Source organism: Cyanistes caeruleus, chromosome 6, assembly GCF_971803275.1.
Source record: "Cyanistes caeruleus chromosome 6, bCyaCae1.hap1.1, whole genome shotgun sequence".
NCBI classification, from domain to species: Eukaryota; Metazoa; Chordata; class Aves; order Passeriformes; family Paridae; genus Cyanistes; species Cyanistes caeruleus.
In genome coordinates, this window is record NC_141706.1 from 57,823,708 (window position 1) to 57,847,971 (window position 24,264).

Below are 24,264 nucleotides of genomic sequence, written 5' to 3' on the forward strand. Positions count from 1 at the left end.
AATTACTTTCCCCTGTGTTTTCCTAACCATGAAGGTGCCCCCTTGCTTTTCCTGTCTCCCTTCAAGAACTTCTCCTAAAAGCAAGTGCCACAGTCCTGAAAAGCCTGGGGATAGAGGTGGAAAGAGAAGGAAGCAGGGAAAGTAAAATGTGAAACAAATGTTTTGAACTAAATACTTAAAGATACGTAGGTCAACTTTTGTTTAAAAAAAAAAGGGAAAAAAGGTCTGCAAGGCAGAGAAGTTGATTTGGAAAGATGAAGGTCAGCAGAGCAACAGCTCCAAACACCAGAGATAAAGAGGAGGAATGCAGCAACAAGAGGGGAGTGTTAAACAGCTGCCTGGGGGAGCTTAAAAGGGATGTTCAGCATGCTCAAAACACTCTGATTTTGCTATAGTAGATCTGCTTGTGCCAAATTCCCACACAGAAAAATGTCAGGGACATGAGACTGACCTTGGTATCATGGTTTTACTTCTCTTGCTTTCTTCACTGCAAGCTGTGTTTAGTTTGTGAATACACAAGTGTTCTATTCTCAAGTATTTATTGCATTCCTTACAGGATATTTTTGAGTTGATCAATATGAAGCTTATCCATGAAGTTACTATACAATTCCTACAGGATTAAAATTGGACATTTCTGTTTGTTGGTAAATTGCCAAATGCTGTTACAAGTAACACTCAATTGTAATAAACTTTTATTTAAGGTCCTAAGGTGCTCATTAAAGAGAGATGTGTATATATATATACATGTATGTGTGTGTGTGTATGTGTGTTAAATTAGGCAATAAAAGAATCCCATGCTGCATAAGACCTAATCAAAAGGCAGAATTTCCAATCTGGAGGGAATCTTATTATTTCAGCTTTTATTTCCATCTAAAAACAGGCCAAGAAATCAAAATATCAATGAAATTAATTGGTGGACCACAAAGAGCAGATTAATTTAGGTTTGAAAATGTCTATAGACAAAATGCTGCTTCTTCCAATTGAAAATATAATTGTCCCAGGTTGAAAAGTCCTGGAATATGATCCTCTTCTTACATGGCTAGAAATCAAGACTGTTCTGCTAGAAATCCATGAAGTTACATTGGTGGAAACCTTCACATGGGTAATAAAAATACACAGAATTACAAGCATTTGATAAAGCCAAGTGCTTTGGAAAGCTTTACACTTTCAAGCTTCAGGTCATAAAGTAACCTAGGAATCAGGAGGAAATTTCATGGCTTATCCCCATGGCTGTGATAGTGGAGGCCAGGCAGCCTCTGCCTCATCAGGACTGTGGGGAGCACGTCTGCCCAGCAGAAATACAGGAACATCCATATTCTATTCTGTTTAGCAAATGCTGGGATTATGGCACACACAAGACACAGGCTAGTGAATGCGACCTGTGAATGGCAGGGTCCAAACTGGCTGCTGGGCTTCCCAGGCAGCTGAGAGACAACAGGAGGAGGCAGCAGCCGGCCCTGCAGTGGGAAATACTGGCTGTCAGAAGCAGCCAGGCAAGATCTGGCAATGCACTCCCAAAGAAAGTGGAGACAAGCTGTCTGCCCGGCTCTCTGAATGCAGGAGTTTTGGACCCGTGAGCAAAGAAACTCTTCAGACATTTGACTCCTCTCCAAAGTCCAGGAAATTAGAATTCAGATATATTCATTGTGAGGGATACAAGGTGTCACGCCATTCTGCTACCAAGTACTCCTTTTACTGAAGACAGCTCAAAACTACTCTTCCACTTTGGGCTTTTCCTGTTTGTTTTTTCAAGCAAGATTCTTTCAAAAGGCCATAGCCCTCAGGCCAAAAGGTAATCTTTAGCCATCCGCTTCGTTTTTCTGAGAAACCTGGTACCAACCCTGGTTGAAAAGTGTCACTTTGAGGGAAAAAAAAATACATGAATGTTTATTCCCACACAAAGCTTTCTCTGCAGGGAACCTGGGGACAGTTCAAACTCTGGACAAGGCAGATGTCTTATCTGTATCGCCAGAGAGTCAATACCAGCAAAATTGCCAGCTGACTTCTGATGTAAAAAGCAGAAATTGAAGACAAGTGCTACTACAATGTCTTCTAAGAGCAAGAACAAGTGTGTAACATTTGTATCACCAGCTCTGAAGGTGGTCCCCATGTCAGGAGCAGCAAAACTACAGTGTTGGGAAACTGTAGTTTTAAGTCTCACATGCAATAAATATTTTAAACACCATAAAGTTCAAAGCTGAGCATCAAAATTCAGGATGTTCATTTGTCCCAAATCTAGTCACTTGAACCTCTGAACATGACTACAGCTGCTGCTTGTAGAGGATTGTTAGGAAAAGAGAGAAGAGCCTTTGGAGTACCTCATCTGCAGGCACTCACTGGTTGTTCATCATTTTTTAAAAGTCGAAATCACCATCTGGTTTTGTGTAAGGTGGTAGGGCTCTAAGGATTATACAACAAGGTAAAATTAGACTTGAGGAAATTAATGTCCCAACTTCAAATTTGAGACTTTCAGAGGTATTCAAAGGAGTTAAAACCCAATTGAAAAACAAGAAAAAATTGGCTTTTCCAGAGAAACTATTATCATAGTCCAAAAAAGAATGCTGAATACACTGAACCAAGAGTTTTATAGATAACTTCAGAACTAAGCTGAAAAAACAGGTTGATTTGTCCCCAGCCATTTATACTTAGCTGGGGGTAAATAGCTTCAAAGATAAACTCAGTCATCATCTGAGTGAGAGAATGCTAAGGAAGGATCAGTCAAAAATCTTCCTATAGAGAGACCTGCATTGTTCATTCCTGACTCCAACCTCTCAAACCAACTCCATTCTACTACAGTCTTCTCCAGCCTCCACAGTGATTTCGTAAAGTCAAGCCCAAAGGAAGTGCAACACAACCTAACTTCAAGTTATTGAACCCTCACACAAAAGATGGACAGACTTTGCCACATAATTTTATCCAAATTTTTCAGGTCCCAGGCTATGACATTGGCCATCTAATCGTTTCTCCTCTTCAGAATAGGAAACAGCATCCATTTCATAATTACTGAGATTGCTGGAAAATCTGAAATCAATGAAATAACTTGTGATCAGGGCAAAAAGAAAAAAAAATGTCTAACTTAAGAAATTAGCTGGATGGGCCCAAAATTCAAGGCAAAATTCAAGACAACTGTATTTACTGGAGAAGAAACGAAAGCCTGATCTAATCTCTCACCCAAAATCCAGCCACGGTGTCTGGACTTAACAGGGTCAGGTTATTTTCCCATAGTATCAAAACCACAACTAGAAATAGTCAAAAGAAGTAACCGTCAAAAGAAGCCACTCATTTCATTAAGTTTCCAGTACAGCTCTGATCAAAGTGACAGTTACATTTCAACAAAGTCTTTTGATCTTGTTGATGCTCAGCTGAATGGAATCATCACATCTTCAGAGCTGTGCCCAATGAGAACATAAATTCTGACTGCTCATTGCTGAAAAGATTGCTTGCTATTTTTATTCTGGTTGTTTTTTACTTTAAGGAAAAAGTTGAATTCTCTCTGTCAAAATCAACAGAAGAGTTGTTTAAAGGTATGGCAAGATACACATTCACTTAATGGAATACATACAAGAGTCTTTACAATAACTTGATGAATTCCAGAAGTGGACTCAATACTACACAGCAAAGTCAATCATGGTGGTAGATATATTAAGCTAAAAATGCAGAACTGATTCAGAGGAAGATTTCAAAAAATAAAAAATCACACCAAAAACACAAGAGAAGAGAAAATACGAGGTGTGCATGGAGCAAATGGAGATAACATTAGAGAAAGAATGCAACTAATGGGTTAGGAAAAATCACAATTAGTCCTGCAGCTTTGCATGCTGAAGTGTCTCTGAGCCACGGTGTATAAAGCACCACTAACCAACACATCTTTGGTAGCAGCCCACTGTCAGCTAGCTGAACATTATCTTTTTTGTCCCAGGTGTTACATCACACTGAAGATGCTGTTAATGGATGTCAGACTAAACCAAGACAGTGCTATCATTGCTACAGAGGCATTTACGGAACTGCACATGAGAAGTTAATCAGATCAAAGGGCAGAGAGTAAAAATTTATCTCATCCCTCTGTCCATATGGACATGCAGAGTATTCCATGTTAAAAAATAAAAAGATTCTTCTGTCTGTTAAAAAATTTGCACCAGAAAGTTTGAGATCCACAGTAGACCAAATCATGGCTGGTACATCAGTCAATATAGCTTTTAAAGAGAGTTCACAGAGGAAAAAAGTAATTTTGATTCCTGACTTAGAGAAATTCCTGGCAAAGGAAGTAACTATGCTCAACCCCCAAATAACCAAACACCCATCCACTGCATGTGGAAATTATTCTGCCATCATTTTACTACTCCAGCAGAGGTGGTGCATGGCCTTTCGAAGCTTTGGCTCTTTTCGAAGGCTGTTATTTTAAACATTTTAGTACTGGGAACTGCATGGAGATGGCAATTATGAAATTAGAGTGCAGTGTGGAGAATGTCACTTTGAAATCATTTAGCTCAGTTCATTTCCTTTTCAAGCACAATAGAAAGCAGATGGAGCAGGGAGGGCCAACATGCCACAGAACTCCCCAGGCCTTGGCCAGCACTCTCTTCCGTAGGTCTTACAGAGGGGTCACCAAATCCTCATGGAGTTATTATTCTTTAGGAGCACCACATGCTAGAACTCTGCCAGGATCCTGGTCTTTGGAGCAAGTTGCCTCAATCCTAGGTTTGTGCTCAGTATCAAATATTAGACCTAAATTGCTAACAAGGTCACAGGGACACAAGGCTCGCACCAGAAGAGCAGTGCAGGGGAGCCAGAGAGAGGCCAGTGGAGCACAGCAGGAAGATTAAGTGCTATGGAAAAGAGAGGCCTTGATAGAGGGAAAGAGGCCTCCAAAGAGTTGTCCAGTATGAAGGAAAGGCTGTTACCAAAGGAAAGCGTTGCCATATGCAGCAAGAGTTGGACAAGAAATTTTAATCTTGACTTGCAGCAAAGATACATTGAGGTCAGGAGAGCAAAAATAAATGAAGTGCAAGGTGCAAGGGGAGTGAAGCTTTGAAACCTCAGTGTGTAGTTGATGCTGCATCACTGGAGGTGGCAGGGAGGAGTTACAGGAATTTCTCTCAGGGACCATCTAGTTGAGATCTTTCCTCAGAGCAAGGGGATGACTTCCAGGGACACTGTCCTGCACAACATCTCTTGGATAACTTAATAAAGTCTGTTATGGCTTATTCTTTGTGTTTCTTATACAGAGAAAGAGGGATTCCCCAGAGGAGAATAATGTACAATAAGAGAAACAGATTCAAGTGCTGGAGTTGCAGTAGAATCTAACAGAGACTTAGGAAGTCCAAATCCATTCCCTGTTAATGTAACAGGACAGATATTCCTCTCTCAGTGTCAGTAATGCAGAGAGCCCATGTCCCACTGCCCAGGGTTACTTCCACCAAGCAGCAACCAGAGTGAGCCCCAGCCTCTGAACCACCTCATGCCCAGCTCCAGTTTGACCCACGCAGCACACTCATCCCTTGGGCTCCACAGCACAGCAAGCACATCAAAGGTGAGCTGTGCTCCAAGCTCTCTGGTATCCATTGTCCAACATGCAAGCAGCAGCCACATCACCATTGCTCCCATTTGCTTCATCTCTACTGAACAAACTGCTTGTGCCCATCCACACAGCCCTTGGTACTATTTCCTACCTATCACAAGATCTGCCTTCTTAAAAACAGTCCATTGTGTCAGGTGGACAGACTTGTTCAGGTGGACCTCCAAGGCATAGGCAAGACTGATGCCAAAGGTAAGGGCAGCTATCCCAGACTGATGGCAGGCATGGGATTCAGTGTTATCCTCTCTTCATGCTCACAGGAGGTGTCCATTCTCCCTGGAAGAATTTGTGTTATGTGTATAGGATTACCCTTGATGGAGGCAACACTTCTGTATTTATCTGTCCAACTTCAGGGCTTCCTGCAGTTCCCCTTCTAGAAACCTGTAGTGAAAGAGAAAATTTCTGCAGCTTCCTTAGAGAGTTTTGCCATTCTGAGTTCTCACCAGTATTACTGGTCATGTGTGCAATTGTGATAGAGGTCTGTGAGATTACTAGTTAGTCTGTTCATGCAATGTGTCCACTGAAAATACAGAAGGCTGGTATAGGTTGTTACTCTATGTGCACTCTCCAGATACCCAAACAAACTAATAAAACTCCTTAGTATCCTCCAGAAATACCTCAGCAGAGAGATTTCCTCTCTTCCCCTTCTAAGTCTTAAACAGAAGGTGCAGAAATAACTACACCAGACACCTGCAAAAGAGCAGCTATTTGAAACACTGTTCTGTGCCATGGGAGCTAAGGTTTTCATCCTCCCTCAGATATTGGCAACAGAACACTTTTCGGCACCTGGGCAAACTCTACTGACAGTCTCCTACAGAGATTCAGGCACTGTATCAATACAAGTATGGGTCTGGCTGCCTGCAAGCTCCCAGCAGAGCATGTGATCAGCTACTTGACCTCAGCATGACAAATCTGGGGCGACAGGCTGGACAGGTCATTGCAGCCTCTTGCATAACCCATTCCAGGCCACCGGTAAGCCACCCATAAGCCAGGTCACCAAGAAATCATTCTGGCAGTATCTGTCTTTCGCTCCTCTGTCTTTCCTCCTCACATGCCCTTCAGAGACAGTGTCCCTTTCCAGCTCCACTGCCAGTCACACAGCATGTACAGAGGTTTCTTTCCACTTCTCTTCCAGCCACCAGGAGCTTCAGTCTCTGTCCAGACCAGAGAGGTATCCCTAAGGCTACCAAATATACTCATATGTCTCCAGATTTCTAAGCCAACACCATGCTATTGCTCCCTCATTTCTTTTCTGCCTTCTCATCTCCTTTGAAGTGTGCCTCCATGTTCTCCCTCTTTTTTTCACTGTCACTATAGAGACATGATGACCCACCACCCTACAGAGAGGTCCAAATCACAATAGGTGTCTCTCCAGCTTGATGCTGATGTTCACCAGCTACAGCACCAAAATCATACAATCATAGATACGCTTAGGTTGGAAAGGAACTTTTAGGTCATCAAATCCCACTACTAATGCAGCACTGTCAAGACCACTATTAAACCATGTCCCTAAGTGCTACAACTACATGTCCTCTAAATACCTCAAGGTGTGGTGACTCAACCACAGCCCTGGGCACCCCCTCCCAATATCTGACAACATTTTTGTTGAACAAATGCTTCCTAATAAACCTTATAAACCTCCCCTGGCATAACTTAAGGCCACTTCCTTTCATCCTATTGCTTTCATAAGAAGAAGAGACTAACCCCTACCTCACCACAATCTCCTTTCAGGCAGTTAGTTGTAAAGAGCAATAAGGTCTCCCCAAGCTTCCATTTCTTCAGACTAAACACCCCCACATCCCTCAGCTGTTCTTCATCAGACTTGTGTTCCAAACCTTTAATCAGCTCCATTGCCCTTCTCTGGACATCAGTGTCCTTCCAGCCCCTCAATGTCCTTCCTGAAGTGAGGGCCCAGAACTGGGCACAGAACACAAAGTGTGGCCTCACCAGTGCCAAGTACAGGGGAATGATCACTGCCCTGGTCCTGCTGGCCACACTATTCCAGGTACAAGCCGGGGTGCCCATGGCCATCTTGGCCACCTGAGCACACGCTGGCTCATGTTCAGCTGTTGTCAACCAGGACCATCAGGTCCTTTTTCATTGGGCAGCTTGTTACACTGGTAACAACATGGCAATATCACCACAGTGTCAGAGAGAGCTGTCAGCCTTCCTTCTAGGAACACACTTCCAGGGCTGCATCTTCTTTCTCACCTGGTATTAACAGGTCTCCACCTGAATGTCTCCTTGCATCAGGCCTCTATCTTTACTGGCCTCAGTAAAAAAAATCAGGCAAAAAATCCTGGTGAGAAGTCTCCTTACTTTTGGGCACATACCTGTTTGCTTTAAGTCTGTCATTGGTGAAGGTTGCCATGGCAGCAACCCTTCCACAGAGGGAAGGTGCCACCTCATTGCTCTGGGACTGCAGCAGTGCTAACCACAGAGGTGCTCCATGCCATGCCACAGCACACAGCTCTGCAGAAACCCTGACCATGGAGTAAGAAGGCTGCCAGGGTGTGACTGGATGGGAATGGCTGGCAGAGGGATAGAGGGGAAGGTGTCTCGCAGTGAGCTGGGGCTGCAAGAATGTGAGCTGAGAGACAAGACTGCTGGACAGGGAGTAGATGCATTGGACTAAAATCATCTCAGTCAAATAAACTCCCTCTCTGCCTGTGATGGTAGCTTATTCCCACCTCTCCTTCCTGTCCAAGGGCTGGAGCACACGGGAGAGCATGTACTGTCTTGCACATCACTTTGAGCAGCCACTGGGAATAATCTGCCCTGGGTGCAAGGAGCCAAACAAGGTATTTCCTTCCTCACTGTGCTTCTGAAGAGCTTTCAGGAGACAATGCTCCTTTTGCATTTTGTTTTAAGGGAATCAGTTCATCCAACAGGGAGACCAAAAGCAACTTAACTAAAGAACATACAGCTTAAACTGTCGCTGTAGTTTCACCCTCTCTCCACTGCCCCATCAAAATTAACATAACATTCTTGATGAGGAGGAATGGCTAAATCTTTAAAAAGAAACAGGAAGGTGTTTGAACTCTAATGGAAATATTAAAACTCTTTTTTCAAACACATTTTTATGTATTAAGAGGCACAGACAATAATCACATGGTGTTTACACTGAGTTATTTGAACAGGAACATGGTGCTTGGCAAATTAACATATAGAACAATACTGCTCTGGTAGTTCAAATGATAATAAGACCGAATAGGATTTCTCTATCCCTAATTCTGCTGAATCCAAGTAAGACTGATTTACAAGTCATAAATGTACAGGAGGTGGCTTCAGAGACAACAAAAGGCATTTCTATGCTCTGAAAAACAAGCTTTGAGGATGTGACAACACATGAAAAATTCCTTCAGCTGTTCTGCTCAGCACGGTTTGGGTGAGCTGAGGCTGCCCTAGTGGCAGGTTTGTCATATCTTGCTTCATTTCCATATGCATTGTGCTCCTGTGGCTTTATTGGCGGCTTCATCTCAGCTGGTACTGCACCCCACTGCATCAGCATCAGCATCAGCATCAGCACACAGAGAGCGAGTTCCCGGACTGATGAACGTGCAGAGAACAGGCAATGCTGGCAGGAGGCACCAGGAGAAGTGTCCCTGCCCGGGGCGGGCTTGATCTCAGCAGGCTGCAGTGTTTGAGGCAGGCATGCAGGGAGCACAGAGAGGAACAGGCAAGTGAAAAGTAAGGAAGGAGGAAGGAAATAACTCAGCCAGCAGAGACACAGCACAGCTAAGTCTCCTGAAAATTCCTCAGAAAATTAGAAACCCAGCAAGATAAGCACATATGCTGGCAGGGACATGCATGTGTGAAGGGCATGCACACACAGATGTACCTGCAGGGAGGGCTCAAATGTGTGAGCCCTTGTCTGAATAGCAATAACCTCCTGGTTCCATTTTACTGCCACATCAAAAATAAAAGAGGTGCTGGATTATATGGTCTGGGACCAGCATAACAAAATGAATCTGCACAGGCAACAGCAACTCTTTATGTTTAAAGAAGATGGAGAGGGATGCACGTTTATAAACACAACAGACAGCAGCACTAATCAGTTTTCAGTGAAATCCACATTCATGTAAAATTCCAGCATCTTGAACTAAACACCTTTTTAGAAGTCATTGAATCCTAACAGCTGCAGCAAAATGCCTTCATTTGCAAGTGTTACTGGTGGATAAGCAAAATTATCTTGCTATTATTGCTATTTTTAGCAGCACCCATAATACTAGCTGCTTTCCAAACAGATTTCTCTCCAGTGAGCTTGCTACAACTGTTGTGTGCACGTGGATGCTAAATTATTTTCTTCTATAGTACAAGTTGCTCACTGTAGGCTTCAAAGTTCAAAAAGCACCGTGGTGGGGAAAACGAGTCAAACAACCTAGAGACTATAATTTCATGAGGGCTATAGGAGCCATTCTTTTCCTGCAAGCACCATTTATCCTCTGGACAATAAGATTTTTAATGTTGAAAACCATGTTTGATTTTAAATTCATACTTAAATTCATAAGAAAACACCGTGGTACTCTGTACTTGAACTAACAATTTTATTTTATTTTATCACTGCTACAATTTCTGTGGACAATATAATCATCAAATACCTCTGTGAATAAAAAGTAATAAGTGAAAGCTTAAAGATTTAGAGAATAATATTTCAGGAATTTTGCCTCAAATAACCAGGTTTTTTGTTTGTTTTGTGTGTGTGTGTGTGCACTTGTAAGCATGAGGAAAGACAGTGGTGTTCTGTCAAATAAAAAGAAACATCTTTCTCATTAGGACTGTGTTTATCACGCTTTCAAATGTTCTGCAAACCAATGCCCCTATTTGTCATTGTAATTCAATATAATAAAAGCTGTCAAAACTGCTCACTTTGCTCACTGGAGACAAATTTGCTGAAGTTTTGCAGCATGAGACAAATAACACAGCACCAGATCCTCCAGCTTTTATTTCACTTTGCTTTATTCATATTGGCACTATTCATACTGGTTTCTGCAATTTTTGCTCAAGTAAGGGCTGAAAGTTTCAGATTTTGAACATGAGACTTTTTTAGAAATAAACAGCACAGAAATCCCATTTACAAAGTACATTGGGTGACTGGAATGGTGCTGCTTGTGAGCTTTATCTCTGAAATGTCAAGCTTATTTCCTTCAGATTATTGCAAAATACAAACTAACTACATCCTTGATGAAATTCTCTCAAGGTCCATGAGGTCACTCTCAGGATTAAACACCGCCTGACCTTTTTTATACAGAGTCCAGAAGCACTGTATTTTGGTGCCTTTTAGAGATGTTAGTCTGTTCCACTGAAAACAAAGATTATAGATCTCTCCCCTCATGGGAAAAAGTTTGATGAAGCAACTCTCAGTTACTACCTTGTCCAGAGAATCCAGGACAACACTGTGTCCTTCTGGCAGTAGACAAAACAGACAAAGTTATCACTCAAGGACAGCCTTGAGTAATGGCTACATTTTCCATGATTTTAAAAAACACATTTTGATGCATTAAATAAAGAAAACACATTAAGAGCTATGTGTTGGGACTAGGTAGAGTGGCAGGTCATGAGAAAAGCAGCTGGGACAGTGGTTAGGGCAGAAGATTAGAGTCAGCTGTTCTTTTTAGTCTTCACCACACTACTGACTTGTCCTGAGATTTGAAGAAGACTTTTATGGTAAAATCTATAAACTAGAGTGCTTCATCTCACTCTTTTGAACTGCCTTTCTGCATCTGTGCAGACCACAGCAGTTTAACATGTCAAAACATTTTCACAGGCTTAGATAAAAGCTGTGAAATATTAACAGCTGTAGTGGCCAGCCAATGCCTTTTTATCTCTTTTTGAACATGTGCCCAAAGACCATTTGATGAAGATGTGTACACCTCTACACCTGTAAAGAAATAGATTTCTACAAAGACATGGGGGGCCTAGTAAGACCAGAGAACATGAAAAACAAGATGAAATCTACTGATGACTACAGCTCCTCTGACTGAATCCTTTATTGCAGCTGTATAGACAGACCCCTCCCTGAGTTTTTACTCCAGCCATTATTCCTAACTTGGCATCCAGAAGTCAGCCTTGGCTTCCAACCTGAAAAAAGAAAGGGAGATAGTTAGGCTAACATACTTTAGCCTCCATTAGCATCCAGGTATTGTGCATGTGATAAAGGATTGGATAAAACAGTGGCAAAAGTCTGCTATCTTGCAAGGTTCAGGAAAATAAACCACAAAGACAATTTAACAAAGTCCTCTTTGTTCCTGAATAGAACCAACAAAATGAAAGGAATCTGGTGGAAGAGAGAAGGTAAGAAAGAGGTCTGCTGCAGGGAGCAAGTACAGACAGAATCGCTCTCTGCCGGTTCCTCTGACAGAGCAAGTGCATGATTATCACATGAGCCTCACAAAGACTGGAATTAAAGGGGCTGACTCGGCTGTCACATCGCTTAAGCTGCACTGAGGTCAAAGGAGTTCGGACTAACCGAGGTCAGCAACACACAGCCTGGGAAGTAGGGGTCTCTTTTTCAAAGCAACAATTGCTTAGGTTGATAAAAATAGATATCCAGAGCCCATGATGGTTTATAAAGGCGTCCCTTTATACCAGATTCCCACAAAGTGCTGTATATAATCAATAGCGCTCTGAAAAGAACAGAACCACAATGTAGGCAGTCAGGTGGTCACTAGAAACAAGTGTAAAGGGCAAAACACACAAGAGAAGTCACCATCTGTGCTAACCCCTAAAAGACTAAGGGAAAAAATAATAAGTCTGAAATACTGGCACACAATGATAGAATCCAAATGCAAACAGGTGTCAATGGCATGACTGTAGGGGAGTCTGCTATTTGCAGGTCTCCACATGTCTTCTGTGTATTATTTCATGAATCATGTCCCCAACAGAGACTTCTCTTTGCTGATTTCCAGAGATGCCACAGCTACTGATAAATGTCTCTGTGCTAAAAATAGTACCTATTCTCTCCCATGCCCTCTGTCCCCTTTCAGCCTCCACTTCATATGAATCAGCTCCAAGAGAGGGGCACTGACCTCATCTCACCAGGAATATCAAACATCTCCACAGCTTTGATGAACCTTTTGATGAGAGTGGAAAAAGGAGAAATGTACACATCAGCTGCGTAATCGTGTGCTGGATGGGTCTGGATGCATCCTAGGATTTGTGTTTAAAAGCAAAACTGATACACATCTCCTCTGGTATGCAAGCACAGAAAAGCACCCTTTGTTTTTGTGTGGTTTTGTGGGGGGTTTTTCTGGAGGCTTCAGTAGTATTTGGATGGGGTCCACAGAAAAATCTGCTAATTTTGTCATAGACATAGACCTATATCATCTCTGTCATTATCATCACTTTCCAGATAAAACCAAGATATTAGTGGGTTTGTTGCTCCACAACATGGGTTAAATAATTGTTTCTGTCCAACAAACTCATATTGACCTTTGAATCCAAATTTTTGAATCAGGATTTTCTATCTTGACGTTATTTGTGGCAACAAACCAGATTTTAATATCGTTTTTATAAATGAAGTCTGTGTCCCCCTCATTCCTCAAGCCATAGCACTGGGGCATCCTGGTAAAAAACTAGATCTGCTGTGACACTGATAGAGTGAACAGAGCCAAGTTTTCAAGAATCATTCTGCCACACCTCTTTATGGACAGGGAACTTGCAAAAAAAAAAAAATAAAATAAAAAAAATCCTGAGAGAAGACAAAGCAAAGAGGCCAACCTACATGACCCACAGGGGATCTTTACAGGTGTGGTCAAGCTGATAGTGCAGATGAACCTGAGAAAACAAGTCCTTGGGTAAGCTCAGTTATCCTTTACAACCTGACTGTTAATGTCTATGTGTTTACCTGTCCTTGAGGAAAGGGCCTCTATTATGCCTTATCCAACACAGAGGAATTCCCAGTGTCCTCAGGAAGGTCTGGGGCAAAAGCTAAATTGATAACTCCAAATACGCTATCTGGGCCTCATCATTTGACACACTTTAAACTGGAAGTGCTGTTCCTTGTCCAGTGCTGTAACAGCAGAAAACTGCAGGTCTTTTTCATTTCTGTTTTTTTTAATCCAATTCTACTGCATATTTCTGTTCTCTTGTAAAGCTTTAGGCACTGCTGTTGCTGTGCCCCCTGGGTCAGATCACCTTGCCAAAGGAGATGCCAATGCCTGTTGTTAAGGGATTTGTGTGTGTGTCGAGGCCAGGTGAAGGACAGCTGTTTCCACTGATGATTCCTTACAGGATCCTGGAGGAAGCAATACAGAGTGATTCCACAGAGGGAAAGCCAGCACCTACAATGGCTGTGAAGGGAATGAGTAAATCCTCAGGCCATGGAATTTGGGCTTTCTGATACACCTGGAATCCAGATTGATGAGAAGATGAGAAGCAGGCACTCCAATCATGGGCAAGGTGAGGGGCTTGTTCTTACAGACCTGGAAGTGTTTACTCCTGATCTGCTGGACACTGAGAAGGCTGCAATCCACCAAACAGTAGCACTCTCTGTTGAGCATTCTCAACTGAAAATGTTTTGGTTTTCTCTGTAAGGAAACTTATTCTTGTATCTCCAAAGTGATGGGAAGTAATGCCAATTTCTCTTTCTGCGTGTTGTCACCAGCTCCTCAACTCAGCATGTCTTGCTGGTAACTTATCCTTCCATTGCAATAAAGCAGCCTTGGTCTTTCACACCATGTTAAAGAAAATAACCAGCAGAGTATTTAAACCAGGCTTGGCTTGACTGCAGATTTCAATTGAGTTCAGCAGTAAAAGGAAACCCTATTAGTACCACTTCCCCACAGCTAGCTTTGCTCAATGCCTAGTGTTAAGATAAATTATGTTCTTCAGTGTGTAGGATGAAATAAGAGTTGCTATCACAGCAGGATGAGTTTCTCAAATCTTACTTATATTAGGCAGCAATCTTTTGTTCCCACTGAAGGAAAAATTTTGAAAATAGATAACCAAGCTTATCTTGGAAATCTATCACTTGGGGCCATAAGCCATGAGCCATGTAGACTCACTCAATGCAAAGTATATCATTCTGTTTAACAGCCTTTAACAGGGACTTTGACAGAACTATTATTTCCTTCTGAATGATATATAAACAAATTCAGTTCTACAACTTCATCTCCAGACATCTCTGTTCATTGTTCTTTTATTGCCAGTATTCCTTGGCATGGTTTAAAAACTACTGAAGTATTTAATAGCTATTTAAAAGTAACAGCTATTACTAGTTAAACTAGACATAAATGGAGGACAATTAAATGTTGCCTTTGCAATTAAGGTGTGTATGGAGAAGGATTTAAGAGAAATTAAATTATAAATCCAGTTACTCCATTATTCTCTGTATTTTAAGTGAGAAAGTAGAATGGGTTTGCAACATTAAGTACAGGGTAAGACTCTTCTGAGTCTAATAGAAATATGAAGGTACTGTTAGAGAGAATTTGCCAGTTGCTTAGCCATGGGAGAGCCACTTCTGGGACTGCTTAGGTAGGGATTCTTGGCTCTACATCTCAAATGTGATCAACATTTTGCTTGTAATTCTTGGTCACTAAAGGCTATGCCAGTTGTGAACGAGAATGTATTTTCCATTCAGATGGAGAAAGTAGGGGGAAAGGTATAATATAGAGTGTCTCATTTCTCTTGAGATCTATCCAAGACCTTAAAAAAAATCAATGGAAATCTTTCTGAGTTCACCATGCTCTGGATCATATCCTTACAAAACTTATTTTATTGTCAAGTCCATTCCTTCTTTCCCATTCTGTTGCTCAATTTGCTCCTTGCTATTGGGAACTTTTTTGCAAATATTAATAAATCTGTATAATCTTTGGCCTTTAGCTGAGTCTCAATTCCATGGCACACTGTTGCACTATTTGCGTGACTGCATGGTTGAGGGTTGCTCTGGAAATTACTCATAAAAATTAATTGTCTGGTAATACCACAATTGTCAATATGTGTAGGTTGCAGCATTTCCCCTGTGGGCTGTTGTAGCAGATCATAAAACTTCATTTCCAGGAAAGTTTCAAAACTTTTATTTTCTAGGGAACATTAATTATCAGAGTCCAGATGACCTGTCCCATTTCTCCATTAACTTCATCTCTTTTTGCTCTCATCAGACGTGGTAATTTGAAGGCAACTGGCAGCAGATCACAAGTCAGGCTCCTGGTTTTATGCCCTGGTTTCATATCAATGTCAGCTGAAGTGTTTAAAGGCAGCCAGACTCATAAGCCTAATCCCCAAACGAATGTTTGAATGTGACCATTTCCCCATTGTTAAACTTTTGTACCAACAGCTGATTTACAAGTCTGACACTTACGCAGACATATGCTTTGGCATTCTGCAGGCTTCCTGAGACTCATGCCCTCCAGCACTGCTTGTTGACCTCCCCTTCAAACTCAGGACATTGATGGACCATCACAATGGACAAACCACCCTGGACCTACATGGTTGTAAAAGCTCTAGTCATGGCCCCGTTGGAGTTTACAGCGATGCATTCTTTCACTGAGAGATTATATTCTCCTGAGACCAAACCTTCTGCAGGTACTTACCAGTTCTTATGAAGTTCTTATCTGGGGAAGATCCTCATGCCTAGGATGAAATACATCAAAGAGCAAGAAAACTTTGACTCCTCCTAGATAATCATCCTGTGATCAAGACACTGACAGGTGGCACAGGAGTCCAGATTTCAAGTTTCTGTTCTGCAAGATGTCAGAAACCCATATTCCAGGCCAGCTTTCTGGCCACAAAATATCAAGCTATTCTTGTATTCTGTCTCTCCTGCTGGACCTGTTTCACTTTGTATAAATAAATAACCATTAATTGAACAAGGGCTTGAACTCAGGTTGCCCATTGAACTATTGCATTGGTCGTTCCCCAGGTCAGTGAACAGGTAACTGCTTGTATGAAGTTAGCAAGTGGCAGAGCAGCAGAGGCAGCTGGGGGGTCCCAAAAATACAAGGGGAAAAAAAGAAAACCACTCAGTAAAGTCATTTAGTAGAGTATGAATCACCTGTTTTTCAGTCCTTGACCTGAATGAGGAAGAACGACTGCTAGCTGTTCTAGGAGAGGCTTTGTCCAGTCATCTGAAAGGTCATAATTCCATCAGATTTTGAAAAGAGCTAATATTTTAAAGTCATACTTTCTTCCTTTCTGAAATTAAAAAAAAAAAAGCCAAGGAAAAAAAAAAACACCTTTACCTAAATGATCCTCTAACAAACCCTTTGCATTAGAATGCAGGTGCTGCATATCTTTAGCATCACAATACCTTGAGTCTTAAAGTTTCTGGAACCTCTGCCCCAGACATGAAAAAGGACCTTGCTGTTCCAGTTCCAATTGATTTCTTCACCTAACACTCTTCCCAGCCTTGCTGGTATTTTTCAAATGAAGGTTTAAGTCTATTACTTGCACATTGTTTTCATGTGATGAATATGAGTTTTAGTCATATTTAGTCAAACAGAAAGATAAGTGAAAGCAATGTGGAAAATTCAGTTATTAGTGTAACATTGTCATAAAGGATCATATAAAAGATAAGACAAGGACTGGAGAGGTTGAGTCCTAATCTTCTTACCTTGCTGCAAGATAATATACTGCAATAACTTTAATATTTATATTTGATGGTCAAAAATATTTCTTTTCAAGCATCTCTTTGATAAGGAACTTGGATTAAGTTCTTTGATTATGAACTAAAATCCTTGTTTTAGCCAGATTCACCTCTCCATAAGCATATCAACAAATTGGTATTTCTGTAGACGTAAGAGTCTGCTTTTTCTTTAATGTCATATAATCATTCTCATAAGCACTTGCATAAAATCAGTTAAGAGTTAACCAACTAAAATATACAAATATGCGGGAGGTTTTATGAAGAACTACAACTTCAAAAGGAGTTGGTTTAGGGGTCATGACCCCATTTTTTGCAATAACTTATGCATCACGAACTTACGTAATTGGCAGCAGATAACATATCACACTCTCAGTTTTATGTCCTTGGTTTGACAACAGTGTCAATTGAAGTATTTGCTAACTGCAGAACAAATGGAGCCTCATAGATGAAAATGTTTTCATTCCAAAACTGGTGTTTGTAGCAAAACATTCCCCCATTATTGTTCTTTTTTAATATTGTTAAATTCAGAAATGGATAGGGGTATACACATAATTTTGGACATCAAAAAAATATTTCTGAATATAATTTATCCTAGCAAAATGGAAATACCTGAGAAAGGAAAGTATATCTTTTCCTAAATAAAATATTGTCAACACAAAAGAACACAAATGAAGTGGCCTTGGATCTCTAAATCTTTGTTATCTTTAGAGCATGAATCAGCTTTAAGATAAATTATTGGGAAATGTGCGACCTGGGTTGTAGAATGTTTTAGTAGGGTAGGTTTAAGCCTATGTCTTCCTTTTCTCAGAGATTGCATTAAACAGTAGTCAAGAGGCAAGTCTAGACTGCTTTTCCCTGTGGAAACTGGACACCTGTACCATCCACTTAAAAGGCTCTTCCTCTTGGGACATTGGAATCTTCACAAGTCACAGCAGAAAATGCATAAAGCAAAAAATTATTATACAGAAGGGAGGAATTTAAAAGAAACCTTAGTGTCTTAAGGTCTTAATATCTATTTAAATTCAATGGTAGAGAAGCCAAAATTTATTGAGTCTCTCTTTGAGTGATCTGAGGCTTAGGAGTATAATTTGTTTGGGGTTTGGCTCTAAAATGTGTATTTTGTGGGGTGCAGTTCTCTTTCAAGACACTTCTTTCTCAACAGTGAGCATATTGATACACACAATATTGAACAAAATTCCCAAAATTCTACAATAGAGAGGAAGAGAATGGTGGCAAATTTATTAAGGTGTAGTTCTCCACTTGACTGAATTACAAAGTAACATCAGGAAACAATTATATGCCATCAGTTGAGTAAAGTATGTGTGATTGTTTGTCATCTGAACCTGCATTTAAACTGACCTGAAGAAAATATGATATGTGTTTTGAAATCTGGCTCACAGTATATTATCACCTATGATGTGTATTATTTGGTAGACAAGATTTTTGAGTCAACTTTGTTAAAAACTTTTGATATCTAGGAGAGTAAATTGCCTTCAATGAGACTCCATGATGTAGCTAAACTAGCACAAGTTATTCATAACAGACAAGGAAAAGAAAAAATTATAATGAATAGCAGGAGGAAGGACATAAAATTTTAAAAAGGGAAAAAATGAAACTGATATGCATAAGAAAAAGGGGCACCCATTATAGAATCATAGAATCATATAATGGTTTATGTTGGAAATGGCCTTAAAACTCATTGGGTCCACTACTAAGCCATGTACCCAAGTGCCAGATCTACATGTCTTTTAATGACTCCTAGGGAAGGTGATTTCACCATTCCCCTGGACAGTCTCTTCCACTGCTTGACAACCCTTTTTCATTAAAAAAGTTTTCCTAATACCCAGTCTAAACTTTGCCTGGCAGAAATTGTGGCGCTGTCCTCTTTTTCCTACTGCTTGTTACTTGGGAGAAGAGCCTGAGTCCCACCTCACTACAACCTTCTTTTGGGTAGTTGTAGAGAACAATATGGTCGCCCCACAAGCCTCACGTTCTCCAGGGGAAATCTGGCCCGAAGGGATGCCATAAATTGACCAAACCTATTTCTGTTTCTCTATGTAGGAACAACTGTATCTTTCTTCTTAGAAAATTATTTTTTGCTTATCCTTTTCTTAGGATATTCAATTAATCTGTTTCAGCATGGATTTTATTCAACTTCCATAGTGCTTCATTGTCCTTATCATTACAAACATTTTCCTGATGTCTGACTCAAATTTCTCTTGTTGGTATGTAATGCTGCATTCAGCTCTGAACAACACACACACAAAAATATTTGGATTGTATCTGCCACCAGCATTATAGTTCATCCTTATATATTACACTCTGATTCTCATAAAAAAACAAACTAATACACTCGGACTTTCAGAAAAAACTAAATCAGAAAATGCATTCCAGAAGCCCATATAATGATCTCCATCCAGTACATACATGCAGTTTGAGGGACCAGCCCAGAACTATTCCAAAACCTTAAAGCATGCATGACTGTGGATGTTAAGCCCTCAGCACCAATCATTTTACTCTACAGTTTTGCTTTCACCCCACACTCTTACAAGGCCACACTACTTACTAAAGTAGACACAGCTGCTGGCAAACACTCACTGAGAACAACAAAAACTGTGATGGGATGGAGAAGGCTATTAGTTAGGACAGAGGAAGCCAGATACGAAAAGGCAGCAAAAGGCATTTTATATAGCCATGTTTGCCCTGGCCCCCCATAACATAGAATAATTATGGTCATGCAGCTGTGCAGCCCTTTGCCTTGGGGTGATCAACACTCTGGGTTTGAGGACACAAAGGTAGATTGTAAGAGCCAAGAACGATATTGCCTTTAATAATGTCAGATTTTAATTTGGTATCTCAGAACATAACCAAGGATAAGATGGAGCTAAGATAAGAAAAAAAAAAATAAATACTTAATTTCAGAATACAATGAACTGGCATGACGTCTCTTAAACAATGGAACAGTCTCCCAGACTCTTCCCAGTAATGGAGCCTGTTTGTTTGGTGTTTTTATAGCCAGATTGGCAAATGCTAGAAAACAGCCTGCAGGATATAATCTTGCTTTGGCAAGAGATTGGGCTGGATGATCATTTCCATCTAAGTTTCCTCCCAGTCCAAGCTGAAGTTTTGGAAGTGGAATCTTACTTTCTTACTTTGTATTTACCATTTGAAACCGCATTTCAGCTGGAGCTCCTAGATATGACACTTAGCCTCAATAAATTCTGGTTAGAGCTCTTGGGATATACAAGATGTATGATACAAACCTCCTTAGAGATGACTGGACTGCTTCCACTGCTGTGGGGACTCTCAGAACAAGTCTTTGATACCCACAGAAATGAATGCATGCCTGTGAATGTGGGAAGTCAGTGTCACACGTCCCTTTAGGCTGGCAAGAAGTAGCCCAACATTAGAAGAAACATTGTGCAGCACTATGAACAGGTGAGCTACTATTTCTTGCAAAACAGTGGAACACAGTGACACAACCTCTGGATTCAAGCTGACTTGTACCTTGTCAGTCTGCTACATGCTCAGAGGAAGCTTTCACCTGCTTTCATAGAAATGTCTTTGATTAACTGGTAATAAGCAAAAATAAAATCTCTACATTCCAAAAGAGCTTCTCCTTTTTGACTCATAACATGGTGCCTCATCTCTTTAATGCCTTTCATCAGAATGTCAGTACACTGAGGCATAAATCAGTATTATTTAATGTCTAATAAGGATCAAGCAATTAAGTATCTTGACCCAACAAAAGGAACAGAAGCCAAGGGAACTGCACTGCGCTCACAGACAGCAGTCGATAGTGTTAGTGGTTCTTTGGAGCCAGTTAGACCTGTCAAAATTTCTGTTGTGTTGAACTTTTTTCTCTAAAAATTTATTTCTTAAAAATATCCCAATTTAGCTATAAATGGGTATATCTAAATAAATAAATATCTAAGCCTTACAAGTAATTTTGAAAAATTACAGCCACATTCTTGAGTGGGGAGGCCACATTTTTATTTCAGCAATGTGGATATAAATTAGAACCTTTCCTTCTCTCTTTCTATAATAAAGAACAATGCTGTTTACTGGGTTATATATTGTAGCCCTTCAACACAAATACATGCACACTAAGACCAAGACCACCAATACCAAATGCAGAATTATTTATTGCCATGTGAAAGGTACACAACACAACACAGCAAACAGAAAAAAAAAATTGAAAACAAGTTTTAAGATTAGGATTACAGAGCAGAAATAACAGGAGAATTTAAACACATTGCTGCCCCGAGAGGATGCGAATTTCAATGGAAAATAACTACCAAATGTTTCCAAAGTCAACCACAAAAAATCAAATAAGATTCAACTTAAACACAATTTATTCTGAAGATTTTGTTGTTATAGAGTCACACATGCATGTAGAATTCATGGTTATTTCTCAAAAATTAAACTCTTCTGGACTCAGATTTGTGTAAAACCAAAAAAGGGTTTTAAAAAGAGAAATCCCTCTATTCTGTGAAACAGTTTCTGGGAACTTTCCTGGAAATCCCAGCAAGACCAGCCAAAGAAAATTATCTATGGGGAATTGCGATTGTTGCAGCAAATGTGAGCTTATACTCTGATTCATTTAATTAAGTTCTTTGAGTGAATAATGGGATACAAAACAAGGGGTATACTGAAGTAGAGTAATCAAGCTATAACAAGATCTCTCCAGTTATTAACTAAATTACACAAATGTAAATCCAGATCAGCAAAAAAGCCCTACCGCACTCACATGTTATGATTTTTCAATAGAAGCTTTAAAGCAGCATTTGTCAATGGTGTTAATTTTAAATTATATGGCTAGTGACAACACTGTATACCACCCAAGATTTCAGCATGCTGGGAAAATCACATTTCTCTTTTGAAGTTATATTTCAAAAAAACAATCATTTTTGAATTATATTAATGGGTACAGAGTGACAGAAGAAAACACACACAGTGAATAAGTTAAAAGAAAAAAATAGATGTATAAGAGACATATTAAACCTCCATATTCCAAAGCCTGAATGACTTTTCATTTCTATTTCTATTTAAATGAATAGTAATGTACAATAATTGTGGTAGGAAAATAGAAACTGTTCTCTCATAAGCAATTCTGCTGCTTCCAAACAACAGCACTGTTAACACATTCATTTGTATTGTACTGTACTAGTAATAGTCAAAAATTGTTATGAACTTGTGGTTATTAAGTGAAACGCATTGATAGGTCCATGAATTCCTCTTGGACAAGCACATGAGACACTCAGCAACTATGGATCTGTGGCTATTATTGTCTTCGAGTAGGTCAGCAGCTACATTTGGGTGAAGACTGGTCTCCAGTGGTCCACAAGCAGATGCACATCTAACCATGCTTATTGTGGTACAGCTTGGAGATATGACATTCAGTCCTGGGAGTGTAACAGGAAGAAATGCCATACTCAGAGATGGAGACTGAGATGCTGCTAAGTTAGAGCTGATGTTGATAACCTTTTAATGAAGAGTAGCAACAGAGATGAAAAGAGACATAATGCTTTATATTCATCTCTGCAGTTTCTGATGTACCATTCAAAACACCACCATAACTAAGGCAGGCCAGCTTGGACCAGGACTTCCAACAGGGTTTTTTTTCAAAGTATGCTATGTCTCAGTACGGCCTTGAAAATTTGCCTTAGTCACACCTTGTGTTTCAGATTACTCACGGGTTTCTGTGACATTTTTATGTTCAAGCTGGGGAAGATCAAACAGGCCAGCTGAAAAAACTTAATGCACTTCATTTTTCCTACTATAGAAATAAAAAATAAAAATGAAAACAAAAGAAAACCAAAACTTCAGCAAACAAAAGAAAAACCTACCAGATATAATTTGAAGAAGAGTTGTATTTTGGGCATTTTTAACACTATCCAGTTACTAATACATTAGATTCTGGAGTAACTTTATACAGCTCAATTACATCAGAAAAGGAAGTGAAAATTTGCACCCCACACTTCAAATGCATATGGGGAGAGGAATTCTACATTTGAACAGCTGTCTTATGTGGAAAGGAGTGACTTCATTTGCAACACACAAGATATCTGAACTGTCAGAAAGCTGCTAACAGCCTCTTTAGTACTGCCATCCTCATGTACCTCAGGACACAGACCTGGGCTGAACTCCAAAATTACATTGTTCAGCAGCTGAATGACAAAAATCCATCTAGAATTATAAAAATTTACATCGAATTAACATTAAGTAAATAATGAATTTTGCAGTCCTTATTTAGTAAAACAAATTACTCACATCACCTTTCCCAGAAAGTGAAGGCTGAGATATAATATGCAGTGATAAATTAAATCTCATAAAAACGTTACTGACATGTGCAGAAGTACCCTGCTTTAAGTGTTTTCTAATTGAGTGCCATTCAAATAAATGGCAAATTATTGGGGGTCAGTGGCAAGCATGAGGATTTTTCAGCTATTCAGAGCTGTGAATCTAAGATGATGTATTGTTAAATTAAATATCTATACAAGAGGGCTGTGGTTACAGAGTTTGATGGCAGTGAGCACTGTACTGAATCTAAATGTCACCTTATTTATCATCCTGTATTATTTTTAGAATGTTTAGTGCTAGGAAATATACTTATGCAATTTTATACTAAAAACTCTCTATAAGAGAAAAAAAAGTTGATGCCAGAACTTTTCAGAAAAAAATATTTTCTGTTTCTACAGTTCCCATAGCTGTGAAAATAAGCACCTCTTCAACTATAGTCTATAACTGCATTCACCATACCAGGTCATTTTAGGAAACTTCCATGCAGGTGTTAAACCAATTACAGTTTGATGTCCTAAAAGGAAAAAAAAAAAAAGCATCAAACATCAAATAAAGGAAATAATTTTTACACACAGAATGGAGGATAAATGTTTGATAAAATTCTTCTCTGACCAATTAGAACCTAGAAATGAGAAAAAGTTCCAAACACCTTTAAAAGTGATTCATTAAATGCTGGAGGCAGTGTCACTGCCTCTTATTGCCACATGCTCAAATTTTATCGGCTCGTGTCAGAGACCAACTGGCCAAAGTGATGGTAGCAACCACTAACTAAGCAACTTCTGTCCTGATTACCCAGATGAGC

At 40.0% G+C, this 24,264-nt stretch overlaps 1 long non-coding RNA gene across 1 annotated transcript in view; it reads left to right on the forward strand.

The window, feature by feature from the left end:
• LOC111944151 (uncharacterized) overlaps positions 1–17,828 on the forward strand; it is a 52,557-nt gene extending 34,729 nt beyond the window's left edge. Inside the window, exons 3-4 of the long non-coding RNA XR_015287743.1 lie at positions 13,808–13,975; positions 15,903–17,828. This is a non-coding gene — a long non-coding RNA (uncharacterized LOC111944151). The remainder of the gene's footprint in view (positions 1–13,807; positions 13,976–15,902) is intronic.
• The last annotated feature ends 6,436 nt before the right edge of the window (positions 17,829–24,264 follow it).